Here is a 13,447-nt window from a genome sequence, read left to right as displayed (position 1 = left end):
ATCAGTAACTTTGAGGAGAAGAAAAAAAAGTGTAGGAATGTCGCAATTACCAAAGAGCATTAGAAACCCATTAAACTCAGAATCAAAGTTAAAAGGATCCCAAACCTCTGAAAGTATGAAAATGCCCTGTTAAAGGTATCCAAACAACCTTACCTTTACCCCAGTGGTGGTACCCTGAGCAAGGAAAGCAAAATCCAAGACAACTTTATCCACTCATTACAAAGATGTTCATCCCACCAGTGACATCAGACTCTATATAATGGCCTTTGTAAAGCATTCCAGAATGTGTCGTCATGTTCTTGGAAGGGTTTCGGACACCTGCTCTCAACCTTAACTCCTGCATTATCTAAGGTGTTTTTTTTTGTCTGGAAACTTCCTTGTTTTTGTTGTTGTTGTTGTTTTTTTTTTTAATATCAGTGAAACATTCATGTTACCAAGGCCCTGGCAGGGGATGTGAGAAGGGCAGAGTCCTGCTGCATGGATGCCAGAGAGCATCAGGATATAGCAGGATAGGTGGTGTAGAAGTGCTTTGTTGTCCAACATTTCCTGCCTTAGGCCAGGAGTATCATGATGAGGAGAGGGGAAATGGTTCTTCACTCCCCAGAGCTCCTCTTCCTTTCAACACAAAGGGCCTTACTGGGCAGGTCAGCCACTCAGCAAGCCTGACTGACATCTTCAGCCACAACAAACAGCAGTGTTTCTTTCAAATGCAAGGGGATAGCTCAGTGGTTTAAGCATTGGCCTGCTAATCCCAGGGTTATGAGTTCAATCCTTGAAGGGCCCATTTAGGGATTTGTAGCAAAAATCTGTCTGGAGGTTAGTCCTACTTTGAGCAGGGGGTTTGACTAGATGACCTCCTGAGACCCCTTCTAACCCTGACATTCTATGATTCCAGCCCACTCTGGTCTCCACCCTCTCTCACTCCCCTCCAGGTTCCTCTTTCTCCCCACCAACCTCTTGGGATTTCATCTCTTTTTCTCCAGAACTGTAGACAATCCTAGCAAACAGGTGAGACACTTCCCAGGACAGTGAACCTAGTCTGTCTGCCTTGATGCCTTCCTGTTCGATGCGGCTTCTGTCCATAAGGATCAAGAGTCAAAAATACTTCTTTCCTTGGAAAAAAAGCCCCATGATTTAAAACTGCCCTAAATAGTCAAAGCAGACTATAACATCTGAGGTTCTGAAAACCTACCAGTGATGGGAATATGAGGCCCCACCAAAAGCATAATGCTAGAGAAGAAATTAAAACACAGGCAGTTCATGATGAAACAGCAAAAAAAACAACAAAAACACCTTTAATTAAGTACATTCCAAATGTTCAGGGGGATAAAAAAGCCTCTTTGTGCTTTAGTGTCCCCATGTGGAAACAAATCAACTTTTGCCTGAAGTAATGAAGGGAGGCTTGAAAATATAGGGCTTATAATGGGTGTCTAGACTTGGCTTTAACTAAGGAATTACTCCCAACACCTGTGTATTGCTGCACATGTCCAGAAACAAGATGACCATACCCACCTCCATTCAGCAGCACATTTCACCACATTTTCTGTTATTTGTTTTACTGCACCCAAAAGTGTGCTAGGCATATTACAGACATATAATTAGACACTTCTTTGCCTTTGTATGTGTTTTATTGTGAGGTGTCTCAAAAGAGCTAGGACTGGGGCATGGCTTTTATAGACGAAAACACTGACCACAAAGAGTAAATTAAAGTAATAGGGAAAAAATGAACTGCTAATTCAACCACATCTTCAATGGAAAATTCATATTACAGCAAAAACACAAGCATATTTCTCTTTCTTTTGTGAGTTTAACTTGGAACGCCACACGGCTTTTATTTTGGACTGAAAGCCGAGAGTTCTGGAGTGAGAATTTCTAGCATCTGCTTTGCTGTGGCAGCTGTACAGTGAAAAAATGGCATTTTTGTTAAAAATTCATTAGTTAGCTCAGATGTTTGGCTTGAATTTCCTGATCCTTGATCTTCATGTTGCAGCTGAAAAAAATCTGATCAATATAGTGATATTTATTTTTTTTTCTTGCAGCAATAATTACTTTTACACTTTGTTTACTGCAATACTTGAAAGATGCTTCCAGGGCTCTGTTATGATTTTTAAGTCTTTCCTTTTGCAAAAGATTACAAGATGCACAGTCTGAAATGGGCTGAATTAAATAAAAAAGCCCATCACAATTTAATACAACAATCACTTTCTTTTTTCCTACCTCCCAAGCATAATCCTAACACAATGTAAACTAAGGGCCTGATCCAGCAACCACTGCAATCAATGGGAGCCTTCCAGTGACCTCTATGACCACTGCATCAGCTGCCATAAGAATGGGCAGATTTCTAGTTGCTTGACTCATGCGAGTACTCCCATTGGCTTTAATGGGATTGTTCAGGTGAGTGGGCTTTGTCCCTATGACTATATTACAGGTTGGCTAGGCCCTCAGTTATTCTCTAGATTTTTAACCACTTGACTGAGGGGTTAGTAAAAGTAACTGAGCTAAAAGTTCACACTGATTATTTAACAACTTGTCTTGACATGCATTGTCAGGGTTATGCTCATCAAGAGCAGTTAAAAAGTAGCTAGGACATTGTTAATAAGTAAAAGTAGCCATAAGGACAAGTTAAATATTAAAGAGGATGAAGGTGAATATTAAAGTTAAAATATTAAGTTAAATATTAAATATTCTTCAGTGAAGGTTCTAATATCTGTTGTTTCCTTTCTGTAGTTGCAGGTAGAGGATTATTCTTTGAACTCAAGTGTGTTTGAAGAACAAGGGTGAAATCCTGGATCCACTGAAGTCAATGGGAGATTAGCCATCAACTGGAATAGAACCAAGATACATTATAGCTACTTTTACTTTTCACCCTTAAATTTTATTGTTGGCACAACCCCTCCCAAATAACATCTTGTTATTCTTGCAAAAAACAAATACGGTGTTTTTGTTACATACAGAATTAACACATCTTTATCAATAAAAGTACTGGAGCACTTCAGTAGATTACTTAAAACTTCTGATTTGTGACCTTCAGAGCTAAATGTGTCATGCTGGTATCATGCTGGGGGTTAATTTACAATAGCCAGTACAATTACTTTGCTAACTTGCATTCATTGTATAGCAGCAGTCTTATTAAACTCAGTTTTAGCTGAAGTCAGTTTTTCAGCCACTACAAGAAGGAGGATACTAGTAAATAAAGGCCTCACTGGACAGATAAGTGGAGTAGGTAATCAAGTTCACAGCTTAACATATCCCTGTGAAAAATAATGGAGCGTCTTTTGTAATGAAAATGAAGAGTGATGTGCTGCTTCACTCGTGATTTGCATTGTGAGCTTCTTTGGGTAGGGAACTGGTTTGCATACTTTGTCAGATGTGCCCAACATGAAGGGAGCTAGCTCCCTGCTAAGACCTCACACAGATGGTCAGGGGGAAGTGATAAGACAGGGATGAGGTAGTAAGTTCCATTCAGATTCTTAGGTTATGTCAACAGCTATAAAAAACCCGTGGCACAGAGTCTCCACTGATTCAGGCTTGTGAGGCTTGGGCAGTGGGATTAAAAATAGTGGTGTAGATGTTCAGGCTCAGGCTGGATCCTGGGATCTGAGTCCCTCCCCGTCATGTGGTCTCAGAGCCTGGTTCCAGCCCGAGGCAAATGTCTACACTGCAATTTTATAACCCACCAGCCTTGTGAGCCTAGGGTGACCAGATGTCCTGGTTTTATAGGGAGAGTCCTGATTTTGGGGTCTTTTTCTTATATAGGCTCCTATTGCCCTCCACCCCCTGTCCCAATTTTTCACACTTGCTGTCTGGTCACCCTACGTGAGCCCAAGTCAGCTGACCTGGGCCAGTCACAGCCAGTGGCGGCTCTACACATTTCGCCGCCCCAAGCAGGGCGGCATGCCGCGGGAGGCGCTCTGCCGGTCGCTGGTCCCGCGGCTCCGGTGGACCTCCCGCAGGCAGAGCGCCCCCTGCGGCATGCCACCCCAAGCACGCGCTTGGCGTGCTGGGGTCTGGAGCCGCCCCTGGTCACAGCGATGCCATAAGTCACAGTGTGAGACACATCCTTGGGCATGGGACACAGGAAACTTTATAAGAACAGCTACTTATGAGACATAATAGAACGATGTGCTGGAAACTGGGAAATCTGCATATTCATATTGAATGTCTGCCGTGGTAACCTTGGCTGGGGATATTTCGCTCTCTTATTTCTAGTTATGTACAATTATTTTATTCCCCTCTCTTCTTATAACAAATACACTCTTAAAACCTCAAGAATAAAACTTTGAGGGAGAAAATTCCCCCTGAATCACTTTATAAAAATGTCTAAGACACCTAATCCACACCCACACCAATAGCATATAGCTGTTGCAGGGCCACCCGGGGGGGGGGAGGGCAAGAGGGGCAATTTGCCCCAGGCCCTGGGTCCCGCCGGGGCCCCCATGAGAGTTTTTCGGGGCCCCTGGAGCGGGGTCCTTCACTCGCTCTGGGGGCCCCGGAAAACTCTTGCAGGGCCCGGGCCCCCAGAGCTTCTTCCACTCCTGGTCTTCGCCGGCGGGGGGTCCTTCCACTCCGGGGCGGAAGGACCCCCCGCCGGCGAATTACCGCCGAAGTGGGACCCGCCGCCGAAATGCAGCCGGGTCTTCAGCGGTAATTCGGTGGCAGGGGGCCCTTCCCTTCCAGGACCTGCCGCCGAAATGCCACAAAGACCCAGTGGCGGGGGCCACTGAATTACTGCCGAAGACCCGGCTGCACTTTGGCAGCGGGTCCCGCTTCGGCGCAGGGGCCCCCTGCCGCGGGTCTTCGGGGCACTTCGGTGGTGGGTCCCGGAACGGAAGGGCCCCCCTGCCGCCGAATTACTGCCGAAGCGGGGGCCCCCTGCCGCTGAAGACCCCAGGCCCCCGGAATCCTCTGGGCGGCCCTGAGCTGTTGGCACACTTTTGCTGCTATATACAATTATAACGCTCAGTGCTGAGGGGGAAACATTTGAGATTAATCAACAGACTTTCATGTGCTACACACAGGGCAAGGCCACAGTCAAACCAGTTTTAGGTATGATATCCATGATCAATAACAAATACTCTAACAAAACGTGTTCTTGAAATGGACACAGTACAAATAATTCACCTGGGTTCAGCAACAATCTCCAGTGTACTGGAGTCTTCCAGTGGCTCCACAGCCAGTTCCTACTTGGCATCAGTTGGTGGCTAGGGCTCTGGCAACCTCAACACCCAATCTTGTTCCTTGTTAGTTGGAAACCAACTCTGGAACAGATTTCTGTGCATTGCTACAGCCTCTCTTAAAATCCGGTGTGAGCTCGCGGTCGATTTCGATTTCGTGAGCGTGTGGGTAGCTATTAGCTATTCTAGCTATTCCAGTTGCCCCCCCGCCCCCCTTGGAACTTCCGGGTTGAGATCCCAGTGCCTGATGGGGCAAAAATCATTATGTGGTGGTTCTGGGTAAATGTCGTCAAGTCACTCCTTCGTCTGGGGAAAAAGCGGCAGGCGCCTTTTTGCCTGGCAGATGCATAGCATGGCAACCATGGCTTTTTTTTTTTTGTTGTGACTCTCACGTGTGTGTGACTAGATGCGCTCACAGAGGCGATTCAGCAGCTACACAGAAGCATGCTTTTGCTTTTGCGATTACTATGGTTATACACATCCCACCCATATCCAACCATGGAAATTGGAACTGAGGATGATCTGAGGATCATTATTACCACCATTTGCTGCTGCTGCTGGTAATGTCAATCAGTCAGGGCAAAAAAAAAAAAGTGGGTGCTAGCATATTGCACCTTCCATCGTTTTGTACCATTGGCTGCTGCTATAAGTGCCCCCTGGCAGCCATCAGCAGCCAAAAAGCAAAAAGGGAATGACTCCCTGAGTCAATCCCCCTTTTAGTATCTAAAAATAGAATCTGTGCTGCCCTAATATAGGCAAGTGTGCTAGAGAACCACCTGCTCTGTGTCAGAGCCATGAAAAATATCTGTAGCTATATTCTGGGGTGCTCCTGTAACCCACCCCACCCTGTTGTTCTTCCTTTCTTTTCTTCTTCTACGCTTCCAGTCCCCCCCACTTGTGTGATGAATTAATAAAGAATGCAGGAAAAAGACACACTGACTTGTTAGTGAGAAATGAGTGGAAGGCAGCCTCAGCCAGCTATGATAGTGAGACACAGACAGCAGGCAGTGTGTAGAGAGAAGCCCAGCCCCCCACTGCCAGTCAGGGGGGCAACTTCTTTCTTCTTTTACGATGAAGGGGGGGGCTGATGGAGCTCAGCCCCTGTTGCTATGATGAGGATGGTTACCAGCCATATTGCACCATCCATCTTAATAATAGGAGGCTGTTACCAGCAGGGGTGTACCCATCACCATTTACCATCAGCTGGAATGATGGAAGCTGATTTTTTTTGATGATTTGCTGATGAGATGCTGATGATGAGGATGGATTCATATGATACCCATCATACCCCATCATGGCGAGGAGGCAGGATGTGATTGGTTGACTGCTGCACTCGTCAGCTCTCTGCAGCATTCAGTAAGATAGGGTGACATGTAAAAGAGTCAGAGTGTTTTTTTCTTTTTTCTGGGGGGGGTGGGGGGGGGGTGAGGTGGGGGTGCCGCTATGCCATGGATGATGTGATTGACCCCGGACACTGTGTTTTGACCCCTAGAAGCAGCAAAGAATCAGCAAGAATGCAAATAATTTTCAGAAGTAACACAGGTCCTCAGTTCCAGTCAGTCCTTGCCTCCATTTTTTTTTTTTTTTTTCACTCTTGCTGTCACGCTGTGCGCTGCGCTGTCCTGCTGTCTGTGTCTCTCTCTCTTTAAAAAGGAAAGGATTCTGAATTCTCTCTTCTGTCTTCGCTGATGCCTGCTTTGCTTGCCTCACATCCATCACATCCGCATCACATCCGCAGATCTTTTTTTTTTTTTTTTTTTTTTCGCGCACACGCCACTGCTGCGCCCGGCTGGCAGCGCGGGCAAAACAGAAATAAAAAAAAGTTCGGGTTTTTGGTTTTTTTGACCTGCTCATCGAGTTCAGTCAGCGGTCCGGTCCGGTCAGGGGTGGTGTGTGGGGATAGCGGGAGCCAGCCAGGCCAATACGCGTCGCCCCACACTACCCCTAATCCGATATGTTAATAATATGGCGGCGCGTTACTCTCTCGGGAGAGGACAGACAGACAGTTTAAAGAAGCCAAAAAAATCGATATAAGGTGCCCCTAGTGTGGGCCGGTTTTGGCGTTAAACCTACCGATTTTTAACGCCTAGTGTAGACCAGGCTTTACACTTCATGAATATGAGATCGTGACTTTAGTGGCCAGGTGTAAATCCCATCAAGAAGTTATACTTATGATGATGACCTATCCATTTGTAGACATGTTCAAATTTTGTATATATCCTTAAGGGCTTGTGATCTGTTCATGGTGGGAACAAATAGCTACAGAAATCACAAACCCAGTCAAAGGCTAAGGTTTTATAGTCTCTTCTGTTGCTTTATACCCGGTGATCTATCACAGAGTGTGCACGATAGTGATGTGAGGGCCTCATCCAAACCCACTGAAGTCAATACCAAGTGTTGCATCAGCATTTTGGCTGTAAATAGAAAAACAGATGACTAAAAATAGTCAAATAAGTAACAGTGCTGAAAACATGAAGATCCCCTTTTGAAATCATCTGTAAAGAAAAATGATACGGGGTAAGTTCTGCCTTGTCTTGAGCTAGGAAGAAGAGAGTTTGGGAGACTCTTCTCTGCTTACCTGTTGCCCGACAGTTAATTTGCATTGCACAGGAAGCAGGTAGAATGGTGACTTAGTGTTCTGAGTACTATGCTGGTGATCAAACTAAGATGCCAGGAATGGTCATTTGCCCTAGGTGTTTGTTGACTGGCATCTTGAGGTGTGGTCAAGACCCTAGCACCCTGAGACTCCTCTGGCACCATAAAACAAGTGCTTGGAGTAGTGCACTCCTCTCTTTTCTGGACCAGCTGTAGGAAGGACTAATTGAAACCAAGTTAATTGAGCCATTGTGCTTGCATGTTTCCAAGGGAGACATCACAAGAGAGTGGGGATGATGGGAGTGTATATAACTATTGTCTGAGTACATAATCATATCTTTTGTTTTTTATTTTAACCTTTAGTTCTCCTTGTGTGCCTTTGAAACCTCTGCATTTTCCTTACTCAGTCTTGAAGGTGGCTGTATAGTCAAAATATCTTTGCTATCTTTTTCATTGTGTATCGTAGATAAACTTCATCACACATTGGCGTATGTACTGTATATGCATTCATAAACACATTCTACTAAATTCAATTTAAGGAAAAAAACCTAAAGCTTAACTAAATTCCAAATCTGTCTGCTTCTGAAACCCTATTCATCAATCCTAAATGAAATTGTGAATTAACAGGTATAGAAGAAATTACATTCAACATAATACTTTTCTGTCTCCATTTAATTCAACTTCTGAAATGCACCAATATTTTTCATGTGAGATTTCAAGGTTATAGTGCTCAATACATTCTTTTACTTCCTTAGAACTGTAAACACTGATTAAATGTTTCCACACACAAAAAAATCAGTGTTATCTAATATATTGTAAGATCAGCTCGGGACATTGCATTAAAACAAAGGAAAGCAAGCATATATGTGATAAAGTGTTTTTCTTTGTTCTACTGCTAAGATAGAATATATACAGAGATATTTATTGTAGAGCCTATATGATCTGAGAAGTAGAGGGCTGGAACAAGTTGAGTCCAGCACCTAGGTAGAACAGTTCTCTCTCTCTCTCTCAGATATATATATATCTATATATAAAAATTAGGGAGAAATCAGCATTCAGTTTATTAGAGTGGAACATACAGAACATTCCAGATTTTTCTTCAGTTTACATTTCTTCAATCTACTTTATAGCTTTATAGCTACTTTATAATTATATAATATAATAAAAGCTATAAAGTAGATTGAAGAAATGTAAATTGAAGAAAAATCTGGAATGTTCTGTATGTTCCACTCTAATAAACTGAATGCTGATTTCTCCCTAATTTTTAATGCTAAATTAACAGTAACTAACTACCAGTGGGATGTTTCCCATAATATAAAATGTTATGACATACTTGGGATTTAAATATCAGTATATTAAGAGTGAAAACACTAAAACATTGCCAGAGAATGAAAACGGTACATAACAATCTTTTATTTGTGTAGCTGATTTATCTAGTTAGTGCAGAGGCAGCATGTGTTTTCAGTGAATTGCTGTTTTTTCCCCTCTAATGCAGCAGCTGGGATAAATGAAGTCAAAGTCAAGGTCTGAATTAATGTTCCTAGGGCCACAATTAAACTAAACAAGGGCATGGAGAGGAGGCATAGTTACAGTGGCCGCAGGCGTTTTACCTGCAGAGGTCAGGAGCAGGTATACTAGCTCAATCTACTATGTGCATCAAGTTCTACTAGTCCTTGCTGCACGCTTGGAAAAAATATAGCATTCTTCTTCCTGGGCAGCTGGTTTCTTTGTCGTCTTCTCTCTCTTGTTGCTGCTCAGCAGAGTAGGGAAGAAGAACACAGGATATTTTAACGGCCCACAGCACATCACTGGCATTGACAATTAAGAATGATGGGTTATCATGTTGCTGGAGGAATAGACCTGTTGAACACTTGAGTTTGGCTGGAGCTTTCTGGCCTCAGGTCCAGTTCCTAGACCTCTCCCCTGGGTTGTGCTCTTTCAGGATAGGAATGACCAATGGTAGAGATTCCATCCCTTCTTCCCCTGCCAGCCATCCAGCTCACTATCTGTGCTCCGCACCGCCAGCTTGTCCAGTTAGAGAGAGAGAGGAAGTTGAGGGAATGGCTGAGCAAAGGAGGAGGAGTGGGAGAAACTGGCAGGAGAACTGAGGGAGGGAGGATAGGAGTCTCAGTCACCAACACAGCAGACTCAAGAGCAAGCTGCTCAGCCTGAATGTCTGCAGAGGTGCTGCTGAAAAGAAGATCCCTGAATACTGAGGATTGCAAGAAGAATGAGTTGGGGGTGGAATTGATAGATTTTAGGGGAATAGTGTAATAAGGTCTTGACCACTTAGCCTGTGGTAATTAAAGGTGCCACGATTCTTCTTCATCAGAATAAGGATGCATTAACCTTGATGTCCTGGCTGCACTGCAGCTTACTTAACCACCCTGTGCAAACATAAATTATTCCCCACCCTTCCCCCACAGTCTGAGTTAGAATGAGGGCCTGGTTCTTACGTAAGCTCCCTTTGTGCTGCCAGGGAGATGTGAAGAGACCTTAGTGTACATGAGAATAAGGCTCTGAGCATTCTTCGGTTTGTGTTTTGGAACTGCAGTGCAGGGCTGCTGTGCGCTTCCTGTGGTTTTTCGCCTCACTGGGCTACACTTTAGAAATGGCAAATTAACTGGAAGCATGTGGGATAGGTTGGCCAACTTTCTAATGTCTGAAAACTGGACCCCTCTTCCCCTGTCCCGTCTCTTCTCCCAAGGCCCCATCCCTGCCCCTGCCCAACCTCTTCCCTCAAGGCCTTGCCCCCCCAACTCACTCCTCTACCCTCCCCCATTACTCTCTGCTCTGCCCCCTCCACTCCAGCATGAGCAGCCCCAAGGGACTTGCAAACCCCAGCTCCAGCAGGTCACCTAGCAGTGCAGGCCAGAGGAGTGCTGTGGCCACACAGGAGCAGCCAGGCAGCCCTGCTGGTGAGCTAAGATGTGGCTCTCCTGCCCAGCAGCCCTCCCCTCACCGCCTCCCTCTTCACTGCCTGCCCAGCAGCCCCCTTCCCACCCACTCGAGCCCTCCCCACCCTGAAGCTGCCTGAGAGCATGGCCAGGGGAAGCGCTGGCTGGTGGGGCCGCTTGCATTCCTTCCCTCCCGGGGAACGTTCCATGCCTACTGGGAGCCATGGGCCCCCGCACTCTGCAAACCCTGCTCCTCAAAGGGGCTGTCCGTGGCCCAAGCTGGTGCCAGTTCCCTTTTTGACTGTACTTTCCAGTTGAAAACTGGACTCCTGGCAACGCTAATGTGGGGTGGCACAAGTGGGCTCCTCCCCTCCTCTCACTTACTAGCACTTACCACACACAGTGTGAGCTGGTCCATGAAGAGTAAAATCTAGTCCATAGGTAGTAGCTCAGTGTGCAAAGCGCTTCAGGGTCCTTTGAGATGATAAGCACTATATCAATGTAAAGTGATACTACCATTATTGTGCACCACCTTGTATTTAGGCATTGCAGGGGTCTGCGGCAAGTGAGTGATCTCAGAAACAATATATGCAGTGATATCTTGGCACAACAAAGCCTCTTAATGATGAAGTGGCAGTACATTCAAAAGAGCTTCAGACTTAATTTAGCTTTCTCCCCCTCTCTTTGAAGGAAATGAGAGGTGACACAACAGGATTAGATACACGTTTTAGGTTTTTTAAAAACCAGAATATTTATCTAAAAGATTGTAATGGGTCCAAGCTGATAAATACCCCATATTGTGTTTGGCTCACACATCAATTTTGAAAATAAATATTATTTACCAGATATTATGTAGATGCTCCTCTGGAATCTCCACAAGCTGCTATGGTTTTTGTAGCACTGTGTGACAATGCAAATTGTACTGAAGCTTCTTAAAGGGTTTGCAGTGTGTCTATATCTACACCTATATACGGGCTGTCAAACAATTTTTAAAAATCGCAATTAATCACGAGATTAAAAAATAGTCACAATTAATCGCAATTTTAATTGCACTATTAAACAATAATAGAATACCAATTTTAGTTTATTATACGTTTATGGATTTTTTCCCTACATTTTCAAATATACTGATTTCAATTACCCAATACAGAATACAAAGTGTACAGTACTCACTTTGTACTATACCAGTGCCATGCAAACTCCTGTTCTCCCTTTCAGGTGACACTGTAAATAAGAAGCGGGCAGCATTGTCTCCTGTAAATGTAAACAAACTTGTTTGTCTTAGCAATTGGCTGGACAAGAAGTAGGACAGAGTGCACCTGAAGGCTCTAAAGTTTTACGGTGGTTTGTTTTTGAGTGCAGTTATGTAAAAAAAAAAAAAATTCTACAATGTAAGCTGCACTTTCACAATAGAGATTAAACTGCAGTATTTGTATGAGGTGAATTGAAAAATACCATTTCTTTTGTTTATCTTTTTACAGTGAAAATATTTGTAATAAAAATAATATAAAGTGAGCACTATACACTTTGTATTCTGTGTTGTAATTGAAACAAACATATTTGAAACTGTAGAAAAACATCCAAAAATATTTGTATAATAAATTTAAATTGGTATTCTATTATTGTTTAACAGTGTGATTAAAACTGTGATTAATCACAACTATTTTTAAAATCTAGTTAATTTGTTTTGCATTAATCATTTGCGTTACCTGCCATTGACAGCCTATATATACATATGTTAATCTTTGAGATTCAGCAGCCAAAGTCCTTCATGGCAGGCCTATTCCTAACATGAGAGAAGGAGAGTAAAGGAAGCAGCACTGTGCTTTGATTAGTCAATATGCTGGGGGGAGGCAGAGGAATGAAAGTAGCACCTAAGGACAGAGGAGCAAATGGTTTCTTCCTCCCTCCAAGGGAATATTATGAAAGGGTGTGGTACAAGGAAACAGAGAGCCTGTAGATGTGTCCAGGCACCCTCTGAAGGCTTAATGATTCACTCTTAATCTGCATATATATAGTCTCATACTTGATGATCTTGATTAATTTAATACTTTGTTTTTTGGCTTCAGAAATTGCTGGCAGAGCGAGCAATAGCCCTGAAGTCCTTACCTGCTTGGAGGGGGGAGGGGGCATTTTCTTAACCTCCTCTCACTAACAGTCAGCTGGTCTCTTCTTGGCTAGGGCCATGTGAGATGTTTTGTTCACAGTGCAAGTGAAGGCCATGCAAACAGTCACCTGCCTTGGAGAGTGAACCCAAAACCAGTGACAGCAAGGTGCCTTGTGAATCGTTTTTGAGACTGCAAACTTCTTGCCACAATTAGAAGTGAAATGCCTTGCTCTGCCTGGAGTAATGTGAACGACTAGAGGTTAAGTTTAATAGGTTCATTTCAGGTTGATTGCAAAACACCCCCTGGTGTAAGTTATATAGCAGGTTCTTTGGAACTCTGGCTGAACCAACTGAACTCCATATAGTCAAAGGGGCCACCATATTGCCAGCTGTGGTTGTGTGTTCATAAAGGGTAAAATTCATCCTCATGCAGAGGGCTGGCATGTAACTAGACTGCAAGTGGCATTTGACTGGTGCTTGCCCTCTGCAAATAGGCAAATTACACCCAAAGAGAAATTGTTTCACTGATCTTTACATACCTTTTCTCAGGAGTAAAGCAACTGCATATAGTGTAGCTTTTATAATAACCTCTCACACACAAAATCACTGTCTTGGTATCATCAATTAGCCAGGGAGGGATGGACAGAATAATTTTTTGCATTTGTAATAATGTA

At 43.9% G+C, this 13,447-nt stretch overlaps 1 long non-coding RNA gene across 1 annotated transcript; it reads left to right on the top strand.

Annotated features, from left to right (window-relative positions):
* Nucleotides 1–295: 295 nt before the first annotated feature.
* LOC120397902 lies at nt 296–2,980 on the top strand. Its single transcript, XR_005594075.1, has 3 exons — nt 296–351; nt 2,226–2,394; nt 2,728–2,980. It is a non-coding gene; the product is annotated as an uncharacterized LOC120397902 (long non-coding RNA).
* Nucleotides 2,981–13,447: the final 10,467 nt, after the last annotated feature.

The sequence above is a fragment of the Mauremys reevesii genome, linkage group 1 (genome assembly GCF_016161935.1).
Source record: "Mauremys reevesii isolate NIE-2019 linkage group 1, ASM1616193v1, whole genome shotgun sequence".
NCBI classification, from domain to species: Eukaryota; Metazoa; Chordata; order Testudines; family Geoemydidae; genus Mauremys; species Mauremys reevesii.
Note: the sequence above shows the minus strand (reverse complement) of the source record. Positions and strands in the feature narration are given on the sequence as shown.